The sequence below is a fragment of the Geotrypetes seraphini genome, chromosome 1, assembly GCF_902459505.1.
Source record: "Geotrypetes seraphini chromosome 1, aGeoSer1.1, whole genome shotgun sequence".
NCBI classification, from domain to species: domain Eukaryota; kingdom Metazoa; phylum Chordata; class Amphibia; order Gymnophiona; family Dermophiidae; genus Geotrypetes; species Geotrypetes seraphini.
The window spans coordinates 267,037,508-267,061,522 of record NC_047084.1 but is presented as its reverse complement, the minus strand read 5'-3'; the positions used below and the strand labels follow the sequence as shown (position 1 = coordinate 267,061,522).

The following is a 24,015-nucleotide window of genomic DNA, read 5'->3' as shown; positions in this document are numbered from 1 at the left end:
ATGATAGAGATGTTTAAATGGAATAAATGCACATGAGGTGAGTTTCTTTTGTTTGAAAGGAAACTCCCAAATGAGAGGGCATAGGATGAGGCGTAATCTGAGGAAATATTAAGAAAGAGTGGTAAATGCACAGAATAGTCTCCCTGTAGAGGTTGTGAAGATAAAAGCTATATCTGAATTCCATAAAGTGTGGGACAGGTACAACAGATCTCTTTAGGAGAGGAGGAGATGGTGGTTGTTGCGGATGTGCAGACTAGGTGGCTATTTGGCCTTTATCATCTATCGTGTTTCTATGTGTTCAACAACTGCAATGACAAAGTGGAATGCTCAGTCTGATTAAAAAGTTCCTTCAAATCAGCCTAGGCTATACTATAACTGGTTCTACAGTTATCACAGGACAAGCAGGCAGATATTCTCAACATGTGGGTGATATCATCTACGGAGCCCCGTAGCGGACAGCCTCGCAAGCAGACTTGCTTATAGAACTTTCAAGAGTTTGCGAGTGCTGCACTGCGCATGAGCGAGTGCCTTCCCGCCGAATGTAGGTCGTCCGTCTCCTGTGAGGTACCTCAGTTTTCTGTGGAGCCAGAAGCACCCATTTTCTCAGCTCTGCTGATTTTTGAGTTGCCTTCTCGCACCGCGGCTTTCTCTTTTTATTTATTTATTTCTTCTTCTAGTTGCTATGTGGTGCATCTCTTTTAAAAAAAAATAAAAAACCTTTTATTTTTCTTCCGTCGATTTTGGTCTGGCGGGGCTTGGGCTCAGGCCCTGCCGCCAGCCCTCGTTTCTTTGCGGCCGTTTTTTTTCTATGTCCCGGCCTCTTACCAGGTTTAATAAGTGTAGCCAGTGTAATCAGGTGATTTCTCTCACTGATGCCATTGTTGGTGTATTAAGTGCTTGGGGCCTGAACATTGTCCTGAGTCCTGCCTGCGCTTCAAAAACAAGCTCTCCGGAGGTGTCGTGCCAAGATCCCGGAGCTCTTTGGTCCTATGGAGCAGTCTGTAGAAAAGGCCTCGGCCTCGACCCCCATGGCGGCCTCGTCCTCAAGCAAGTCACCCTCAGCCTCATCTGCTGTGCCTCTTAAGGTCTCGTCCTCAGGCAAGTCTCCCTCTGCAGATATGCTACCTAAGAAGCCTCCAAGCTGAGTCTCAGGCATTCCAGGCAATGAGTGCAGTCATGCCGGCCTCTACGAGACCTCCTTCTAAGCGTGCCTCCAAACATAGGGAACACTCATCTTCGAGGTCGTCTTCAATGGAGCGCACTGCTGCACCTTCCAGATCAGAGTCCTTGGTCTCAGTGCCTGTCTTCGAGGATATGCTGCAAGCCATACTGACCATGCAGCTTACCACTGTTTTGGCAAAGCTTGCCCCTGCCTCGACCCTGCTTTCTGCAAGCCAGCCTGAGCATTCTGTAGATGCACTACGAGCAAAACCTCATCGGTCTAACCATTGTCCTCCAGTGACTCCTTGCCTCATCCTTCCAGGTCAGAGTCTTCAGCTACTCAATCTGTTCGAGGCCTCACTCGAAGCACTCCTCGTCCTCGAGGCACCTCGCTTTAAAGAAGATTAAAGAGTCTCCTCGGAAGAGTACAGAGTCTCCTATGCCTCGTTTGTCGAGGCCCATCGAGACCCCTTCCAAGTCCAGGCATAGGTCTTGAACTCTAAAGCTTTCAATGCCTCGTACCTTTCCACCTCGAGACAAGTCTAGGTCCTGGACTCCTCTCTCGAGACCATCCCCAAGGGATCCTTCTTCGCCTCTCTCTACAAGGCACGAATCAAGGCTCTCAATTCCTCATACTCCTGGGACTTCTCCATCGAGGCTCCTTAAACGTAAGCATTCTGACTCTATATCACACAGCAGAGCTTCTTCTGTGACTCTTATGTTGGATACAGACCTTCCTTCTCAATACTCCAGGGAGGCTTCTCCTTATTCAGTGGCGCCTAGGTCTCTCTCCACTTCTCTTCCTGAGGAATCTTTAACTTCAAAATCCACATCTTTTTCAAGATGCATTTCTGATATGAGTATGGCTCTTCAGATTGATCTTCAATCTGAGTCTAAGTATACTCCTGAATATTTGGCTGAAATGGAATTGCCCCATCTGCCAAAGAATACTATGAGACTGCCTATGAATCCTGTGTTGAACAAACTTTTCTCAGGAATCTGGAGACTCCTTATTCATTCCCAGCTATTCCCTCTAAAATGGAATCTCATTACCGTACGATTCCTTGTAAGGGGTTTGAGAAGCCGCAGTTGTCTCAACAACTAATTTCTAAAAGATCTCCCTCCAAGAGAGTTTCTTTCCAGCATATCACAACTTCCCTTCTTCAGGAGGCTCAGGCTCTTCTTCGCCTTTGAGCTATCAAGGAGGTCCCCTTGACTCAACGGGACACGGGCTTTTATCCCGTTATTTTCTAGTCCCAAAGAAGACGGGGGATTAGTGACCTATCCTGGACCTCAGAGCCTTCAAAAAATTTATTGTCAAAGAAAAGTTTTGGATGCTCTCTCTTCCAACACTATACCATCTGATGGATCATGGGGATTGGTTATGCTCCCTAGATCTTAAAGAGGCTTATACTCATATTCCAATTCATCCAGCCTCTTACAGATTCCTAAGATTTTGGGTGGGGAATCTTCATCTTCAGTACCGAGTCCTTACTTTCGGACTCACCTCATCTCCCAGAGTCTTCACAAAATGCCTGGTGGTGGTGGCTGCAACACTACAGGTGCAGGGTCCTCAAGTCTTTCCATATCTGGACGACTGGCTCATCAAAGCATCATCTCAACAGGAGGTTATTGTAGCGACCCAACGGACTATAGCGTTTCTCCAAAGTCCTGGTTCTAAATCAATTTTCCAAAGTCCCAGTTATGTCCCTCCCAAACTCTGCAGTTTATCGGAGCCATACTTCCTAAAACACGTCAAGATGCTCTCGTTCACCTTTGTCAGCAAGTGTCTTCCCTCACATCAATCTCAGCAAGACAAATGATGGTTCTTCTCGGTCACATGGCCTCTACAGTTCACGTGACTCCTTTTGCCAGACTTCACCTCAGAATTCCTCAGTGGACCCTGGCATATCAGTGGCAGCAAGCTTGCGACCCACTCTCTCAACACATTACAGTGACTCCTTCGTTGAGACAGTCTCACCACTGGTGGATGCTCTCTTCCAATCTTTCCAGAGGTTTGCTTTTTCACACGCCCCCGCATCAGAAGATTCTCACGACATATTCTTCAACTTACGCTTAGGGGGCTCATCTCGATGGTCTCCGTACTCAAAGCCATTGGTCCAACACGGATAGTCAGTGTCACATCAATCTGTTGGAACTCAGAGCAATCTTCAATGCTTTCAAAGCTTTTCAGCATCTTCTTCATGACCAGGTAGTCCTCATTTGGACAGACAACCAAGTTACCACGTACTATGTCAACAAGCAGGGAGGAATGGGATTTCTCCCTCTTTGTCAAGAAGCTCTAAAGGTTTGGAATTGGACAATCCTTCACAACATCTTCCTGAGAGCTGTCTACATCCAAGGACAGCAAAACTGGCGGCCAAATTGAGTCGTCTTCTACAACCTCATGAATGGACACTCAATTCCTCGCCTCTACATCACGTTTTTGCTCAATGGGGAAATCCTCAGATAGATCTCTTTGCTTCTCCCCACAACAACAAGCTGCCTCAGTTCTGCTCCAGGATATATTCTCCTCATCGCCTCGAGGCAGATGCTTTCCATCTGGAATGGGCAAATCAGTTTTTCTATGCGTTCCCTCCCTTCCCTCTGATTCTCAAGTCTTTTGCCAAACTCAAGAAGGAGCATACCACCATGATTCTGATAGCTCCTTGGTGGCCCAGACAACCTTGGTTCTTCCTTCTACTTCAACTCAGCAGCAGGGAGTCTCTGCTTCTACCAGTGTTTCCCTCTCTGCTTACACAGAGTCAATTGTCTCTACTTCATCCCAACCTGCAGTCTTTACACCTAACAGCTTGGTACCTCTCAACTTAACTGCCACTCTACAGTTCTCTCAATCTATACAAGACATTCTAGAACAGGGGTGTCAAAGTCCCTCCTCGAGGGTCATAATCCAGTCGGGTTTTCAGGATTTCCCCAATGAATATGCATGAGCTTTATTAGCATACAATGAAAGCAGTGCATGCAAATAGATCTCATGTAAACTTTACATAGTAACATAGTAGATGACAGCAGACAAAGACCCAAATGGTCCATCTAGTCTGCCCAATATGATTCAATCTAAAAATTTGTTGGGGGGGGGGGTTCTTCTTAGCTATTTCTGGGCAAGAATCCAAAGCTCTGCCCAGTACTGTTCTTAGGTTCCAACTACTGAGTCTCAGAACACTTGATCAAGGAAGTTCTGTTTACATTTTCAACATGTGGGTGACGTCATCCACGGAGCCCCATAGCGGACAGCCTCGCAAGAAGACTTGCTTGTAGAACTTTCAAGAGTTTGCGATTGCTGCACCGTGCATGGTCTTTGTCTGCTGTCATCTCCTATGTTACTATGTTACTATGAATGGTCCATCTAGTCTGCCCAACCTGATTCAATCTAAAAATTTGTTGGGGGGGGTGTTTCTACTTAGCTATTTCTGGGCAAGAATCCAAAGCTCTGCCCGGTACTGTTCTTAGGTTCCAACTACTGAGTCTCAGAATACTTGACATCCATATAGTGAAGCTTGTAGGAAAGATGAAGCCAAACTATAGCTATGTAATGCAGGGTTCCACTTTAGGAGTCTCCGACCAGGAAAATGATCAGTGAAGATATAATGAAAGCCTTAGTTCAACCTGCAGTGGTACCTAAGAAAGCAAATAGAATGTTAGGAATTATCAGCAAAAGGAATGGAAAACAGATGAAAATGTTATAATGCCTTTGTTATATGTGATCTTATATCCCGCCCATTTTGTTAAATAAAAATAAACATAAACATGTAATGCAGTGTATCTCAAACAATGTGCCTCCTGAGATTTCAGGTGTGCTGCAATACACTGGCGAAGAGAGTTGTCCACACCGGCTGACTGCCTACAGGACGTACCTCTTGCGGCAAGAGGCACGTCCTGTAGGCAGTCAGCCGGTGCAGATGACTCTCCTCCTGGCTGGCATCTCTCCTCCTCTTCCCGCACCTCCCATATCTCTCCAGATGGGCCTCTGCGCATGTATGTGACATCATCGCGTCAACATATGCGTAATTCCGGCCGGAGCACTGGATTTAGTGTGCTGCTGGCCAGAAAGTTTGCGAGACACTGATGTAATGCAAAGTTAATATCAGATTAGATTCCTAACATAGACTTCTGACATGGACCAAAAACTTTATGTGGGTTACAGACAGCATTCTCTTTCACAAAGGTAGACATGCAGTGCAAAATAAGGGTCAGACTAAATCCCTAAGATTTCTACACTTTTCAGAGATAGGAATAATATCAGATAATCAGAGTTACGATGTTCCACAGATTTGCCTCATAATTCAGTAAAACTGTGGAAACTATCAGGAACTTTACCATACTTACACCACACAAGGTCTTACATGTTAAAACTGTATAACTTAAATTTAACCTGCTTTTCTATTGGGAGCTAATATAACTCCATAAACAGAGTGTGACGAAGTCTTTAGACCTCTCTCTCTGGTGGCCAATTTCCTACAGATCTAAATCCCCTTGAGAAAACTTTACCTTAATGTTAGATGTCCAGGAAAACCTAGACATATCCTCTTTTAAGAGGACTGTCTAGGTGCTTGTTGACGGTCGTCCGGAATGGTCATCGTCGTGGACAGATGTTTGTCCTTGAAGCGTTTATACCAAAGAAAGGTTTTGCTTTCGCCAATGGCATTATCTCCAAAGGCTTCCTGGAGCATACGATGGGTTTCTGCAGCAGTTTTTTAAAGTTTGAAACAAAATTTGATGCAAATTCTTTGCTCAGTAAAATCCATCATATCGAAATCTGCCGAATCACTAAAACAAAACCTTACAAAATCGCACAGAACAAAACAATGCGACCACTCATCTGCACGCTCGGCGCAGATTCACAAAGCATACTGCATTCCTCAAGGTTCTATATTTTCTCCTCTACTCTTTAATATCTATATGGTTCCCCTGTTGATTCTGTGCTAATCTACTGGTTTCACAGCTTATGTGTATGCGGATGACATTCAAATCATTCATCCTATTAATCCATCTAACAATTATGACATTACCGCCATAAACCTGAAGCTAGATCGTATTAATGATTGGTTAAAAGAAAACGTTATACCTCTATCCCCAAAAACAAACAAACTGTGAAGACACAGGGGAATTGCGAAGATCTGTAACGTGACATAATCAGGCTCGAGAAATGGGCATCGACATGGCAGATGAGGTTCAACGTGGATAAGTGTAAAGTGATGCATGTCGGTAACAAGAATCTCATGCACGAATACAGGATGTCCAGGACGGTACTTGGAGACACCTCCCAGGAAAGACTTGGGAGATTAAGCCGTCCACGCAATACGCAGCGGCAGTGAAAAGGGTGAACAGAATGCTATGAATGATAAAGATGGGGATCACGAACAGATCGGAGAAGGTTATGTCGCTGTACTGGGCCATGGTGTGCCCTCACTTGGAGTACTGCGTCCAGCACTGGACACGAAGAAGGACACGGTACTACTCGAAAGGGTCCAGAGAAGAGCACCTAAAATGGTAAAGGGGCTGGAGGAGTTGCCGTACAGCAAGAGATTAGAGAAACTGGGCCTCTTCTCCCTCAAAAAGAAGAGATTGAGAAAGGACATGATTGAAACATTCAAGATACTGGTATTTTATCAGCATTCTCTTTATTTTTTAATGTATTTTATCCGCATTATATTGTAAATGCATTCCATTCATTATTGTATGCATTCCACTCCAATTTGTTGTATTTCATCTATATTTTATGTACTTGCCCAGTTGTTGTGAACCGCCTAGAACTTTTTTTGGTATGGCGGTATATAAGAATAAATTATTATTAGTAGTAGTAGTAGTAGATAAAGAGAGGTTGTTCACCCTCTCCAAGGAAGGGAGAACGAGAGGGCACTCTCTAAAGTTGAAAGGGAATAGATTCCGTACGAACGTAAGGAAGTTCTTCTTCACCCAGAGACTGATAGAAAACTAGAACGCTCTTCCGGAGTCTGTCGTAGGGGAAAACACCCTCCAGGGATTCAAGACAAAGTTGGGCAAGTTCCTGCTCAACTGGAAAGTACGCAGGCGAGGCTGGGCTCATTTAGAACACTGGTCTTTGACCTAGGGGCCACCGCATGAGCAGACTGCTGGGCACGATGGACCACTGGTCTGACCCAACAGCAGCAATTAATTTTTTTATTATTATTATATTTATTAATTTCAATCTTAATTACCAAGCATAACTTGTACAGAAAGCAAAATTGGTCATATAAAATGTTCCAACATAATAAACAATAGCAAGTAAACAAAATAATTTAGACTAATTAAGCTCAAGTCCTCAAATAAAAGAAATATCTTACTTTAGAATCAAGATTGGCTAAGGCATTGAGTTGCGGCGTATATACTATCAAAACAGGGCTTACTTCTGCGTCTCTCGTGTCAAGTCAAGAAACATTTGTACTTTAAGACCTAAAAATTCTTTATGCCTATTTTTAAAGAAAAGTTTTAACAACCACGTTTTGTCTATAGAGAGGGCTACTGATATAAGCAAAGTAGATGGCACTGCCGCCTCTTTATCAGATACTTCCAACATTTCAGATAAATTTAACAATTCCTGATTTGGTAAAGATTTATGAGCTTGATATTTTTCAGGAAGATAATATACAGAGGAAAATGGAGGCAACTTTTCTTCTGAGATATCTAAGATTTCTAATAAATATATTTTAAGCATTTCCCTAGGAGTTACAGATGTAAGCCTAGGGAAGTTAATCAATCTCAAATTGTTATAACGAGAGTTATTTTCAAGCATTTCCACTTTTCTTCTAAGATTGACATTGTCTCATGCAATTGTTTGAAAGTTACTATATCTTGGTCATGTTTCTGAAGCAAGAGATTATAGGCAGTCATTCCAGCTTTTATATCTTTTAGGTCTTTAGAATGTTCCAGGAATCTCTTTTCAATTTGTTGAAGATTGGGACTTATGGCCTTCACAAAACCAGCCATAAGGTCCAGGGTTACTATTGCATATAGAGTCCAGGGTTACTATTGCAGGTCTTTCAGGCATTATCACTGGTTTAATAGCAAAAACATTCTTCCTGTTGTTCTCCAGCTTGGCTCAGTTCGTCCACCGAAGTTAAACTAGGCTCAGGTTCTCCAGCTGGAATCCCTTGTGTTGGAATTCCAGTCTTCAAACTCCCCACCGAAATATCTCTCGCCTCTGGGGAAGAGAAAACACTAATCTCCGGGGTTTCCTCGCCCCTGGGAGAGCTGGTGATCTGAGGCTGCGGGGGCGGAGCCCTAACATCGAGGCTCAGCGTTGTTTCAAACCCAGGAGGAACTGCAGTGGCCTCGCCTACTCCCTGTGTCCTCAGCGGGCTGTCACCCGACTCCTCCGACGCCAGCTGCAACCGCTGTAGAATTTCATCTATATTGCCAACAACAGGCACCTCAAGGCGGCAGCGGCGCTCCAACCTCTCCGTTTCAGCATCAGGTAGAAAATCTATTTTCTTAGAATGAACTCTAGGATGGAGCTCTCAAGGCACTTCCAGTCACTCCACCATTTTGGATCCGTCAGCAGCGGCAATTCTTATGTTCTTATAATATTTGTCTTGCATCCCCACTCTGTATCAATAACATACCAATCGATTCAGTTAGTATGGCAAAAATTCTGGGTGTGATCATCGATAGTAAGCTAAATTATCATGCACAAATAGGAGCTGTGGTCAGAAGCTGTTTTTACAAACTCAGAATGATTAGATCTTTAGCAAAGATCCTGAAACCATCATCTTTAAACATATTGATCCATTTTCTTATATTTTCAAAATACATTATTGTAACTCCCTGTACAAAGGAATATGTCAGAGAGAAATTAGACGTGTTCAATTAATACAAAACACAGATATTAAAGTCATTACTAACTCAAATAAATATGATCATGTTACTCCCCTTTTAAAAAAAGCCCTTTGGCTACCAATTCAGCACAGAATAACCTATAAGATCGCCATGTTAATATTCAAAAACCTTAAAACAAAGGAACCAGCCTTTATTGATAAATTTCTCATTCCGCATGATTCTAACAGAACATTAAGATCTACTAATCAACATTTGCTTTCTGTGCCTTCACTAAAGATTATAAACACTCACTGGACAACAATATTTTCAATAACTACACCTACGATTTGGAATGCATTGCCAATTCATATCAGAGAAGAACAAAGTAGATAAATTCAAAGGAGCCTTAAAATGCTTTCTTTTCAACGATGCCTTTGAATACTGAATTTTCCTTCTTTATTTACAAGGGATCCAGCTATAAAGAAACTATTCCCCTTTTTCCGTATTGTTTTCCCCATTCATGTTCTCTTTCCTATAACTTATTGTAGTTCAACCCCCTTATCTCTCGTTTAATGTATGTGATATTACGTGCTTAATGGGTGTGATTCTACATATTTTGAGTGTATTTTATTGTTTTAAAATTTGTCCTCCCCTTTTACCATTGTAAATCGCCTAGAATTTTGGATAGGCGTTTAATCAAATTTTAAATAAAACTTGGAAACTTAGACACCTCTAACAGCGGAAGGGCATACTATATTCAGTTTGCGCGTGTTGTTCACATTCCCCAAATTTTTGGGTAGCACCTCGTATATATTTTTTTTACTTTAACTGATATCCATTTCATTTTGCTCTAACACTCTGGCTACTCGCCTCATGGGAGACCTGAAAATCCTCTGGCTATCTCACACCCTGCTACCTCATAAATGCATCCTCCTGATAATGACATCATTGCATCAGATTCAAGGCTATTGGTCAACCTATTCCCTTCTTCCATTCACACTGTCAAGAACAAAAGCCATAACCATTCACTCACTAATTATAGGCCATACAATCAAGCAAAGTCCCCTTCCACAATCAGAAGTCAAAGCTGAAACCACTCAATCTCCGCATTCAGATCCCTGGAATCAGCGTTTGCCACTCAAAGATAAAACTATGTTCTCTCTCAAGCAAGCTCTGGGAGATATTGCCATCCCAGGGATTCTTAATCTGTCTTAACTGTATATTTCATATCTTTGATCTTATGAGCTCACTCCTTCCAATGGGAGACCAAAGGAGCCTGCAGATGTTCCCTTCAAATGTTGCCAAGATATTCTGCAATATGTAGCTTTATGACTCTTTTGGTATACTCTATATAGTATTTATTACATGGGCATATAATACAGTAAATAACCCCGCTTCAGCTACAGTTCATGTTGGGCCTTAAAAAATATTTTCTGCCATTACTTTGGGGGATTACTAAATTGTCCTGCTGCCACACATATGAGCAATAAATACATTGCATGCATGGCATATGTGGTGCTAAACAAAGAGGCATCTCTCCACCTAACATCCCTGCATGTTATAACATATCTCTCAAATTTCTCCCCCTCCTGAACACAAATTTGGAAGGGAGCATGTGTACTCAAAAATGGCCAATATTTTTTTTTAATAATATTGTATCATTTGCGACTTTGTAGAGAGTGAGGTAATACACATACTAATGAATTTTCAGATCATACCGGGGTAGAATGCCACCATTCCCTTGGTGGAACCTTAATGTGGTTCTGCGAGGCATCACCAAAGCTCTATTTGAGTCACTGGAAGAAACGTCCCTCTTGGACTTAAACTTTAAAGAAGTTTTTCTGGTAGCGGTAACCTCAGCACAAGAAGTCTTTCTTGTAGACAGCCTTTCCTTAAGATCTTGGAGACTGGAGTCTCTCTATGCACTATTCATTCTTTTCTGCTGAAGGAGGTTTTGGTGTTTCATGTTACTCAAGAGGTGTGTTTACCTGTCTTCCAGCCTACAGGTTCTAAAAAACAGTACCGCATTTTGAAGAAGCTGGACATGAGAAAAGTGCTTCTTCGATATCTAGAGATCACAGAGTTTAAACTCTCTGACCGTTTGTTTGTGCTGATTAATTTAACTAAGTGAGGTGTGCCTGCTTCCAAGGCCACGATTTTCAGATGGATCCATTTTGTCAGCCTACATTCACTGTGGGAAACTGTTCCCCATTTCTGTTAGGTGTATCAGACTAAAAATGTAGTTTCATTGTGGGCAGAGACTAGGGCAGCCTCTCCAGAGATTTGTAGAACTGCAACTTGGTCCACTCTACACACATTTGTAAAGTTTTACAGGATGAATATTGCAGCAAGGACTATGCCTTTGGGTCTTCAGTGTTAGAGGCCAGCGCAGTCAGCCCATCCTAGATTTCTGAGACTGATTTTGTACGTCCTGCTTGTCTAGAATGACACACCTATTGCACGGGAGGGGGGGGGGGAGTGTGAATATCTTTTCCAGTAGATGGGTATGTCATTCTGGATCTCCGCCCTGTCGTTCCTGTATCTGCCTACTGTCTCATTCTGTTTCTGCTTCCCCAAGTTTGTATCTTGGATGCCAGTTAGCCTTTTGGGCCTGAAGAATTATGTGTAATACTTGTATGTTTATAGTATCTACTGGGGCACTACCTGGCTTCTGTTGGCTATTACTTGTTCATCGAGTGTTCAAGTGTTAGTATGTTTTAGCAGACCAGTTACTTTGTTTGGGAAAATTTCCCATTTTTGTCCTTACTTCATATATCATTGGAGCATCAGAGAAAAAATGCGGTGTGGATTCCTTCTGCATATGGCTCACAGCCATGGGGAGATAACTTGTTTGACTAGAATGACACACCTATCTACTGTGATATTGGCATTAGATAACTGTTCTTTCAAATAAAATTTAAAAAGCTATTCCCTTCATCTTGTACTACTTTTTGTTTAAAGTTCAGAAACCATGTATGCAGGGCCATAGTGAGCTATGTGCAGGCAGTGTGGCTGTATAGGGCGAAAGGGAGGCAGGGGTTCCAAAATTGAGTCCTGTCCATTGCTTTTCCTGCTTGGCTGTGACCCATTGGGTGGGATAGGAGCTCAAGGGGGCGAGTTGCATAGGACACATTTTGGGCTCGGGCCAGTTCTCCATATATGTAATAAAAATGAAGGGGGAACTTTTGTTTGCTTATCTGTATATTTTCTTGTAAGCTTAACCGATAACCCCAAGGAAAGAAAGAATAGAAACAAAGCAAGCACATCTCTTAAGTTATATTTCTCAATACAGGAACTAAATCTACACATAAAAACATCTGCTTTGTTTATGTAATTGTTATGCAACAACCCCATAAATGCTTTAAACCTGCCTTGAAATGTTGTATGGGTAAAACAATATGATGATTTACAGTTTGAGTTTTCTATACCACCTCCACTGAGGGGTAGAATCAGGCAGTGTACAATTCTAAAACTTATTCAAACATTGTACACTCCTCCCTCTGTATTCGTGGGGGATAGGGGCGGAGCAGACCCACAAATATGGAAAATCTGCGAATGCGGGTTTTTTTGTTAAAACAATTGTCAAAATGATGAAATCGCGAATAACGGGCATACACGATGGACGGCTGGGTGAGTGATAGGGTGGTTTTTATGTGGTTTTAAACAAAGCCTGAGGAGCAGAAACCAGGCTTAGAAATAAAATCCAGATCTTAGCATGAGAGAGTGCAGCATTGCCACTGAGGCAGCAGCCCGATCCTGTGCAACAGCCTTGAATGAATTCCTTGAAAAAGGTGGTAAATAAATACAAAAACATTCAAGTACCTTCCGCAACAGCAGTGGTGATGGAGAGTTAAACAACTGGTATGAGATCATTGCGAACGGGCGGACTCAGGTCACATACCAAACTTGGGACAGCAAGGTATGGGCTGGGATTCCCATAAGGAGAGCAGAAGTGAGGTGATGAGAGTAACATTGCAGGTCCTTAATCTGTGTGCTTCATTACAGTTCTGTATGCCTTTCCATGGGTCACAGGCCTGTCTTCAAAAATTGACCTGTGGCAAAATTTTTATTGGCACTCTGGGACATCATTTGGGGGGGGGAAGCCAGCAAGATAAAACCCACAAATAATCAAATTTGCAAGTAATAAAACCGTGAACACCAAGAGAGAAGTGTAGTTCCTTTCTGTGTGTAAGAACAGAGCAAAGCATTCATCAACTAAAATGTACAAAAACAGTTACATACAGGTATGGCCCTAAATTGCGACTTACAATAGTCAGACCAGCAAATTTTATAATCAAGTTTTAAATACTTGTTTGAAAAGTTTTGATCTACTCTTTAAATTCCTTCAAGTTGGCTATACCATTGATATTTTAAATTGTTGTTATCGACCTTCAGTAGACGTACAGAAACAACAACAAACAGTCTAAAATCAGATGTTTTTGTTTTGAGCAACAAAAAAACAATCCTGAAGTACCCCTGGCAAAACTCAAATTCAAAAGATCACACAAGAGACTCTCCTTTCGCTGTGGGCCCTGTAGAACAACAAATTCCACAAGCAATGCTAATAGTAATATCCTCCAGTCAATTTTATTACTCCTTAGTGGATGCCCCAATACTTTATAATATATACTTTGTAACTCATTTAACAAGCTGCATCCTCTTGGATGTAGTTGATTCAAATAGGGCCCCCACACCTTTATATATTGTATTATCCACTTCCATGTCCCTTGCCGCCCAGCTAGCCAACTGCTGCAATTGATTATGCCAATGCCAGAAGGAAGGAGCCTCCTTCGAGGTCCATTTTTGCAATACACATTTACGTGCCACTAGGCACATCTCCAGGTAGCCCAAAATTCAGTGATCAGAACTTTGTTTAGGTTGGGGAGATGTGAGCACGTGACAGAATGCTATGTGAGCTTGTATTGGTTGAGGCTGATGGATAAGATTTGCTTTAAGCGTGTACTAAACGTCTGTATGTGCTTACACAATCTGGCTCCTAAACATCTTGTTGAGAGCATTCTGCCACATGTTCCACCACGTCCCCTCCAATCTGCAGAACAATTGGAGCTACAAATCCTGTGAGGCAACTGAAACTGAAGGGCCTAGGGAATGGAATAATCTTCCTGAGTATATTAAATGACAGCAGAATAAACAAAACTTTTAAAAAAACTGTTGAAGCGGCATCTTTTCTGCCTGATGAAATATAAGGTCTGAGACTATGTTATTAATGAAAAGAAGATGATGATAATAAGGTGCTGGTCGCCTGTGTATATTAGAGTTGGATTTCTTGTTTTGTATTGTGGGAGTATTTATTGTTGATGGTGTAAGTATTTTTGATGTAATGTTATAGTTTTGTATGTAAGTTTTCAACCCGCCCTGGGTAAGGGCGGAATATAAATGAATAAACAAATGGTTACCCTCCACCATGGGCTAAAATGCCCACAGAATATCCAAGACCAACTGGACCGCCATGCATGGCAAGGGAATGCAAATCAGCCTATTGTCACCTACCGGGGTCTTGGTATGGTTAAGAAGACCCCAGATAGGGGGTAGTACACTCTTGACGTGGCTCCCAAAGGGGGAGACCTCACTGGTGTCTCACTATCCGTGCTTTGCCCCCAAAATAAAGCACCGTGAGTCAAGTTGAACCAAACATAATGTGTAAAGTTTAATTAGTCACTTAACACACCAACTAGAAATCACATAAGCAGTTATTACAGTTCAAGTTTATTGGCTTCTCCAAAACAGGGCAAAGAAAGAAAAAGAAAAAAAAAAAATTTTGAAATCCTTTTAACTTTCACCCGATCCGGTGAAAGCACAGCAAGCTTTCTGTCAAGTATAATTCCAGTCCAGGTCTTAGTGCTTTCTCTACTTTGCCCCACAGTCTCTTAAACAAAAACACAGCACAAGTAGTCTCTCTTAAGAAATTATCAAGCCATGAGCTTGAGTCCTGGGCTTACCCATCAACACAGTCCAGTTTCTTCACCAGATATTTGCATTTGTGGTTATAAAGTAAACTTTGAGCAGGAACCAAAAACAAAACTCAAGCCTTACTGCAGGCTCCTTAAGTGTCAGCCCTGATTAGCTCACAGTCTTGTAGTTCCCCTTGAGCTTCTGCACAGCTGCAGGGTAGTAAAACAATCAAGCTGGTGCAGTACTGCTCTAAGCTTGTTTGTACCTCACAAACAATCAACATTTAGTTCTTCTAAACTCTTCTTCACTATTATTTCTGGGTAGCTTCGTACCTGCAGTGTTTAGTGGCAAGTTGTCAAGCCCACATCCATGGCTTCTCCCATAACGGTCTCCGGCATACACCCTTCATCCAGGTCCATGCTTTCGGGGTAATCCAGCTGCTCTGCTGGTTCCAGAGGTATTGAAGCCTCACACTCCATTGGCTCTGGAGTGAGGTCTGGCCTTTTCCTGGCCCAGAGAACTCTCTCTGCCAGACTCTCTTGGGCAGCCTCCTCTAATGCTCTGGAGAGCTGCTTAAAAGGCCTAGGGCCACGCCCTACACTGGGTGTCTGTGTGCCTAGCTTGTGTGTTCTTGGGCTCCCCCTCGGGCTACAGGGCAGAATATCACTGGGAGCTTGATTCAACCTCCTAGTGTGGCTGGAGGTTTTCCTGGTCCGTGGAGTTATCCTATATTCTGGGCACTGCTCTAGGTTAGAAGGCTCAGGATAGGCAGCTGGGCTTTCAGGATCTTCTTGCTGATCCTTTTCAGAGAGAGCCTGGTCTCAAGTGAGAGCTTGAGACCGGGGATTTGCTCTGACATGACCGTCTCGGGGAGCGGAACTGTCACACTATGCATATACAGTACTCCCCCAATATTCGCGGGGATTCCATTCCAGGAACCCCCGCGAATCTTGAAAAACCGTGAATACGGTTTTTCATGGGGAAGACTGCTTTGACACGCTCCCCGTACTTTTTTTTAGTATGTTGGGTCCAGCGCTGTTGGTCGTTTGGCGATCTGCTATCCGTGCCTGCTCTCCAGCCCCAGTGCTGCCGTGTGCTGCTAGCAGGACGCCGCTAGATGCAAAGGTGCTCTGCTCTCCAGCACGAGCCACTATCGCCGCCAGATGTAATTTTAAAATGCCCGCTCTTCTCAGACTTAATTTTTCCTTTTTCTGCCGCCATGACTTGCTCTGCTCTCTGGGACCAGCTCTGCTCTCTGGAACTGAAGGCCGCAGTTGAAGTGAAGCAGGTACAGAGGCAACTTATTTAAAGCTTCCGCCTCTCTTCCCCCCACCTATCCCCTTTCTCGCCAGTCCTGCCCTGGTCCCCCAGACTTGGTTTTAAAAGTACTGCTCTCTCCTGCCTCTCCCGCTGCCCTCTCCTTGTCGGCGGTTCGCGGTCAGAAAATACCGCGAATGACTGGGACCGCGAACCGCTGACCACAAACGACCAGGGGAACACTGTAATGCACATTTCTTGCCCAAAACAGGCAAATTTTGGGACAAAAACAAAATGCATGTCCAAAAACGTCTTCTGTCTACATTTCTGATATTGGGTAGTATGGATTCCTCCACTATAATACAACTGCTTTTGCATAAAATACGCCTTCATTTATACTCTATAATAGCATTCTTGCCCCAGTGAATGCCCACTTTGTTTTGTATTACCTCAAAATCCTGCAGAGTGCTCTCCTCCTGGATTAAGTGTTCAATACTCTTGATACCTTCTCTCTCCCATGTGAGAAACAGCATTCCCCCCGCCCTGGTGGAAACATAACTTTTCCCCTTATGGGCAGCAAATTCTCTGTGGCAGGATCCCCTCTCAATGCTTGAACTAACCATTTCCATATGCCCTTTAACAGGCGTAGCAAAATACTATCCTTAAGTCACGCAATTGTGCTCATGTCACATGTAATAGTAAATATAAATAAAGTGCATAGAATGCTGGTTTCATCACCATCTATATCTATATATATATATATATATATATAAAATCGGAGGTATGTATGTGTGTGTGTATGTATGTGTGTGTGTATGTGCCGCGATCACGCAAAAACGGCTTGACCGATTTGAACGAAACTTGGTATGCAGATCCCTCACTACCTGGGGTGATATGTTCTGGGGGTCTCGCGGCCCACCTGCACACGTGGGCTGAGCTACAAACAGAAAATCAGATTTCACCCATTCATGTCAATGGAAAAAATGTAAAAAGCTGCCATTCTCACAGTAATTCAAAACCGGCTTGACCGATTTTAACGAAACTTGGTTTGCAGATCCCTCACTACCTGGGGTGATATGTTCTGGGGGTCTTGCGGCCCACCTGCACACGTGGGCGGAGCTACAAACAGAAAATCAGATTTCACCCATTCATGTCAATGGAAAAAATGTAAAAAGCTGCCATTCTCACAGTAATTCAAAAACGGCTTGACCGATTTGAACGAAACTTTGTATGCAGGTCCCTCACTACCTGGGCTGATATGTTCTGGGGATCTCGCGGCCCACCTGCACACGTGGGCGGAGCTACAAACAGAAAATCAGATATCACCCATTCATGTCAATGGAAAAAATGTAAAAAGCTGCCATTCTCACAGTAATTCAAAAACGGCTTGACCGATTTGAACGAAACTTGGTATGCAGATCCCTCACTACCTGGGGTGATATGTTCTGGGGGTCTCTCGGCCCACAACTCTATGTTGCTTGCTCAAGGGTGGGTTCACCCAACAATTTATATGTTCTTGCTCCTGGAGGTGAAACTAAAAATGTTGTTTATAATCACGTTTTGCGTTAGTTGTATTGTATTCATTTTGTCAAATATTTCACATTATAATTTGAATATTGTACTTTTTATTAAGCTGTAAAACAATAATTTCATTCACCACTATAAAGTATCTTTATTTGAATCCATTTACAGTGTTATTGCTATAATTAAATACCCGTGCAACGCCGGGGCATCAGCTAGTCAGGTTATAATAGTGAGAATGCATAATCCAGTTCCCACGTGTCTCAGTAGGCAAGTATAATTATATAGTCGTATATCTACCATGCCTAGTCCTCCAAAGGCCCATCCTCCCTTAAGGGATTGAAATATATTTTTTACTTTTTGGACACCCAGTGAAATATTGAAAAAAGGGGATTCAGAATACACACACCTTTCTTCATGTATAACCATTTTGACAGTACCATTATTCATATCAGACTTATCCACCTCAACAAGGAAATAAGGAGGTCCCAACAACCACTCATTTTCAGCGGGCTGGCTGCCTGTCAGTGCACTCACTGGATAGCCTGCACTTTGGGGCTCAGGAACTCTTGGGATCTTGCTCACCCCAGGTTTGTCCACTAGTGGATTTGAGTGCAGGCTGCGTGGCTCCATAGAAGTGTTCCTGGAATCAGGCCTGACTGTGTTCCTCCGCCAAGTCGTGTGCGTGGTGTGTCTAAAGGCGGCAGAGGTCCCCAGCTGTTGGTGTCGGGCCGGTGGGGCAATCAGACCAGCTGTCCAGTTTTCATGCTTAAGGCAGAGGATCTCCCTGTAGGCTGTTTTCAGCTTCCATTGCAGCAATACACAGCACCACATTACACAGCGAGTACAGGGCTGACAGCCTGAGTCATTGACCTTTTTTTTTTGGGGGGGGGTGTCTCCAGAAGTGACTTTTCAGTCACCCCACCCATAAAATCTCAAAATCGCTGTTTTAAGGGTTCCTGTTCTTTTCCCAGGCTGTTTTCTTCTAAACATAGCACTCATGGCGGCCATATTGGATTTTCCAGATTTGATTTTAAGGTTACTTTTTGCCTCTACATGCATTGTTTTTGTAAGAAAACCAAACAGTGGATGGCTGGCGAGCAGCCTTGTGCCATGTGCACTGTGGCACGGTAAAGGGGTGCAAAATTTCATTGGCCCGAGTACTCTTAACTTCTGAAATGGGTCTTGCCTATGTTTCTGGTCAGAGGCACCCTAAAAAGTTGAAAGTGGGCCCCGAGGATAGCACAATTGGTATTCCAATGAAACACAGCCACAATTCGGCAGCCATAGCTCATAAGTCCTCCAAGAGTTCTATGAGGAGTCTATCAGAGATGGCTCCTACCCCGGCTGATGGGCTTTCCCCCAAATCTATTACTATGATGTATCAAGCTTATTTAGCAAAGAAAATGATGCCAGCCATCTCTCTGCTGGTGTCCACACCGGCTGGCGGGAGGGCCCTCCTTTCCAGGACACAGGGATTGTGCCCGGCTCCCTTGTGATGGCCCAGGCTAGTGTGCCGGCAGTTGCCGTGGTCGACCAGAACACCCTGACCATGCCCTTACGCAGGTTTGCACTGTCACCACAGGGGATAGTGCAGCCCTCGCAGATCTCCATCTTAAGGATCCAGATGGACCCCCGCATCTGGGTGAGGATTACCTGGTACAGAGATTTTTAAACCTGCTCATCTGGTTGATTTGATTTCCGAGTCCCTCCAGGAGTTGAAGCTAGATGTTGGTCTGTCTGGCTTCGCGGAATGCACTCTTATAAGTAATGAGAGACAACAAACGGCTTCTATTCCTGATCATCTGGACATAGAAACATAGAAACATAGAAAAATGACGGCAGAAAAGGGCCATAGCCCATCGAGTCTGCCCATACCAATGACCCACTCCCTGATTCTTACTCTTCTAGAAATCCCACATGAATATCCCATTTTTTCTTGAAATCTAATACGCTGCTGGCCTCAATCACCCGCTGAGGCAGCTCGTTCCAATGATCGACCACCCTTTCGGTGAAGAAGTACTTCCTAGTATCACCCCGAAATTTCTCACCCCTGATTTTCAGCGAGTGTCCTCTGGTTACCGAGGGCCCTGTAAGACTGAAGATATCGTCTTTCACCTCTATACGCCCAGTAATATACTTAAAGGTCTCAATCATGTCCCCTCTCTCTCTTCGCTCCTCCAGCGAGTACATCCGCAGTTTTTTTTAACCTTTCTTCATACGTGAGATCCCTGAGCCCCAAGACCATCCTGGTAGCCATTCGCTTAACCGACTCAATTCTCAACACATCTTTTCGGTAGTGTGGTCTCCAGAATTGAACACAATATTCGAGATGAGGTCTCACCATGGATCTGTACAGTGGCATTATGACTTCAGGTTTTCTGCTGACAAAACCCCTACGGATACAGCCCATCATTTGTCTTGCCTTGGACGAGGCCTTCTCTACTTGATTGGCAGCCTTCATATCGTCGCTAATGATTACTCCTAAATCACGTTCCACCTTGGTCCTGGACAAGGTTTCACCATTTAGTGTGTAAGTTCTGTGTGGATTTTTTTTTGCCTAGGTGCATTACTTTACATTTTTTAGCATTGAAGCCTAGCTGCCAAGTTGATGACCACTGTTCAAGCTGTCTTAGGTCCTGCGTCATAAAGTCAGGCACACTGTTTTTGCCAACTATGTTGCATAGTTTGGCATCGTCTGCAAACAGTCAAGATCCTCATGGATATTTGGTAGGTACCCTTGAAATGCGCTCAGTTCTACCTGATAGCGGATGCCTTTAACCAGCATTTTGCAGTGCTGAAGCTTGATTCCTTGGTGGCACAGGTTACTAAACACACTTCTCCCCCAGTGAAGGGGGTGGTGCTGAAGGATGATTAGGACCGCAGAGCGGATTTTATCCTTAAGCACTTCTGACTGAAGGCCAGAGCATATCATTCTAAGCTTCACCACAATCCTGACACTATTATGATCCGAGATCTCACCTTCCTGGTCATGGGGGTAGATTACATGGCAGATGCTCTGTACAATATGTTCAAAGTCTTTATCAACTTGTCAACTTATTCCACTCGAGCCCCTTACTGAGAAGGTTTTGATGAAAGGCGAGCTTGAACTTCTTGTCCCACTGAAGATGGACCAGATCTGCACACCAATCCGATGCCATGAGGATCACTAGGCCCAGATGAGACACGATCCTACATATGACTTGACCAACCAATGGCTAGGGCGGGAAGACGTAAAGAAGATCTTGAGTTGGCTGGACCAATGTGTCTAGGCCTAAGTTTCCTAGCTCTGTTCTTCAACTGAAGCAGCGCTCGACTTTGGAATTCTTGGTTGAAGCCATCAAGACCATCGCCTGCCTGCTTAGTGGCTCAATGAGATGAAACGCTCTCTCCGAATATGATCCCTCTTCTGGGTCCAGGATCTGTTGACTTAGGAAGTCTGTTTGCACATTTTCCACACTGGCCATATGCGCCGTGGAAAGATTCAGAATAGAGAATGACACGGTGAAAAAATTGGTCCCCGTCACCGCCCCGTCCCCGTCTCACCATCCCCGTCACCGCCCCGTCCCCGTCTCACCAACCCCGTCACCGCCCCGTCCCCGTCTCACCATCCTCTTCACCGCCCCGTCACCGCCACTGCCACCCCATTCACCGCCCCGTCACCGCCACTGCAATCCCATTCACTTTTCTTTATTTACGTATAAAGGAAACATTCTTTAAAACTTTAAAACTTAGTTAAATATTAGTTAATAACTATACAAAAACAAAACACGCAGAGAAAAAATTAATTAATAAAAATTCTCAAAACTGACACATTTTGATCACTAAATTTAAAATAGTTATTTTTCATACAGTTTTTCAATCACTAATCTTCCACCACCCCTGGGGCTAGCAATGCAAAAACAAACACGACATGTACTTTAAATGCTGCCGTGATTAGCATAGTGACCGCGGCTACGGCTGCAAGTCTCCCCTCCCCCCAGCGATCACGGCAGGAGGGCACCCAACCCCTCCTGTAGACCCCCCCAACGGCCCTCCCGACAATCGCAGCAGAAGGGTACCCAACCCCTCCTGCCGGTCCTCCCAATGGCCTCCCCTAAGATCGCCGGCAGGAGGGTACCCAACCCCTCCTGCTGGACCCCCCCCCAACGAACCCTCCCACCCCGGAACCCCCTTAGTCTTACTTTTCAAGTTGGACCGGACAGCTCCTCGCTCGTCTGGCCAGCAGGCCTGCCTCCGTCCAAATGAGGCGGGCCCGCCCCTACCCTGCCCAACCCACAGGATCCTAGGGCCTGATTGGTCTAGGCACCTAAAGCCACTCCCGCTATAGGAGGGGCCTTAGGTGCTTGGGCCAATCAGGCCCTAGGATCCTGTGGGTTAGGCAGGGGAGGGGAGGGGCGGGCCCGCCTCATTTGGACGGAGGCAGGCCTGCTGGCCAGACGAGCGAGGAGCTGTCCGGTCCAACTTGAAAAGTAAGACTAAGGGGGTTGCGGGGTGGGAGGGTTCGTTGGGGGGGGGTCCAGCAGGAGGGGTTGGGTACCCTCCTGCCGGCGATCTTAGGGGAGGCCATTGGGAGGCAGGGGAGGGGAGGGGAGAGGCGGGCCCGCCTCATTTGGACGGAGGCAGGCCTGCTGGCCAGACGAGCGAGGAGCTGTCCGGTCCAACTTGAAAAGTAAGACTAAGGGGGTTCCGGGGTGGGAGGGTTCGTTGGGGGGGGTCCAGCAGGAGGGGTTGGGTACCCTCCTGCCGGCGATCTTAGGGGAGGCCATTGGGAGGACCGGCAGGAGGGGTTGGGTACCCTTCTGCTGCGATTGGCAGGAAGGGTTGAAATGACAAATGAGGAGCACGGTGAAATAGCGGTTCCTAGAAGGGGGTACATTGGCCCGCGGGGACAAACCTGTTCACCGTTTCCGCGGTCGGTGAATGGCCTTGTCCCCGTCACCGCAGCGACTGCTATTTTTCTTCCCCGTTTTCGGCGGTGACCCGCGGCTTAAATGCGGTGGCCGCGGGTAAACCGTCACCGTGTCATTCTCTAATTCAGAAGATGCACCTCTACCCACAGGAATAGCATCTGAGCCTCCTGACTTACAGGAGCATTTCTAGTGCCTCCCTGTTGATTTAGGTATGCTACAGCTGTGGCATTGTTGGAAAACACCAACACTGCCTTCCCTTCCAGGGTGTTTTTTTTTTTTTCCAAATATTTTTTATTGGTTTTTGATACAAATACAAGGTGTACAACAAAGTAGAAAATGCACAAAAACTCTGCTCCACTTCACCTATCTCAGACCTAACCCCCCCTCCACCTCCACCCCTACCCACCCCACCCCTAACCCAACACCCTTCAAGTGAAACCAGTAGAAAACATATAATTCAGTCCAGTACAGACCCAGTGCAACATAGCTAGGCATTTAATAGATGGCTGCCTTCCAGGGTGTTTTAGAGAGCTCTGAGCATCAACCATTCGACCCTGAGTTTATACAATTTATCGACCAGCCCTCCTGATGATGAGTCCACAGGCCTTGGATGGAACGATCCCTGCAATGAGCCCCCCCCCCCCAGCCCAAGACTAGCATTGGTCATAAGACTAATCCACTCCATGATCCTGAGGGGCATACCCAGCTCGCGAGCAGCTCAAGTCTACCAGCATATACTGCCCCACACTGGCTTTGTCCAGGGAAGGGGCATCTGAAGGGGATGATGCTGTGGAGACCACTGGGACAGGAGGGCCTGCTGTAGCGGCTGCATGCACACTTGAGCCCAGGGCACTACCTCAAGGGAGGCTGCCATGAACTCCAGGATATGAAAATATGGTCAAGCAGGAGAACTCGGGATCACCAAGAGATCTAGGATTTGTTGCCAGAGCTTCTGTCTGCGTGGCTTAAAAATAAAAACGTCCTTGGAGCGTGTCAAAACAAACTTCCAGATAGAAATGGTGTCAGCTGACTTCTTGAAACTGGCAATCCAACCCAAACACTGAAGGAGGAACACCACAGTCTCTAATGCCTGTTCACACTCCAGCTTGGACGGTGCCTGGATCATCCAATCATCCAAAATGATGAATGAGGACCCGTATTCTGCAGCGATACGGTGTCATTACCACCATCACTGTGGTGAAGATGTGGGGGCTGTCGCCAAGCCGAAGGGTAGGACTGGAAACTAGAAATGCAGCTGAGGAACATGAAATGTCAGATACTTCCAGGGACCCGGGAAGATGGAGATACAAAGATAAGCCTCTGTCAGCTCCAGCAAAGCAAGAAATTCTCCGAGAGCCACTGCTGCAATAACAGTATACACAGTCTCAATGTGAAATTATGGAATCCGCAGAAAAGCATTAACTGCATTTGACATGGTTCCTCATAGGAGTCT

At 44.8% G+C, this 24,015-nt stretch overlaps 1 protein-coding gene across 1 annotated transcript in view; it reads right to left on the bottom strand.

The window, feature by feature from the left end:
* The window catches only part of LETM1 (leucine zipper and EF-hand containing transmembrane protein 1), a 251,235-nt gene that overhangs the window by 214,877 nt on the left and 12,343 nt on the right, over positions 1–24,015 (bottom strand). The window lies entirely within an intron of this gene.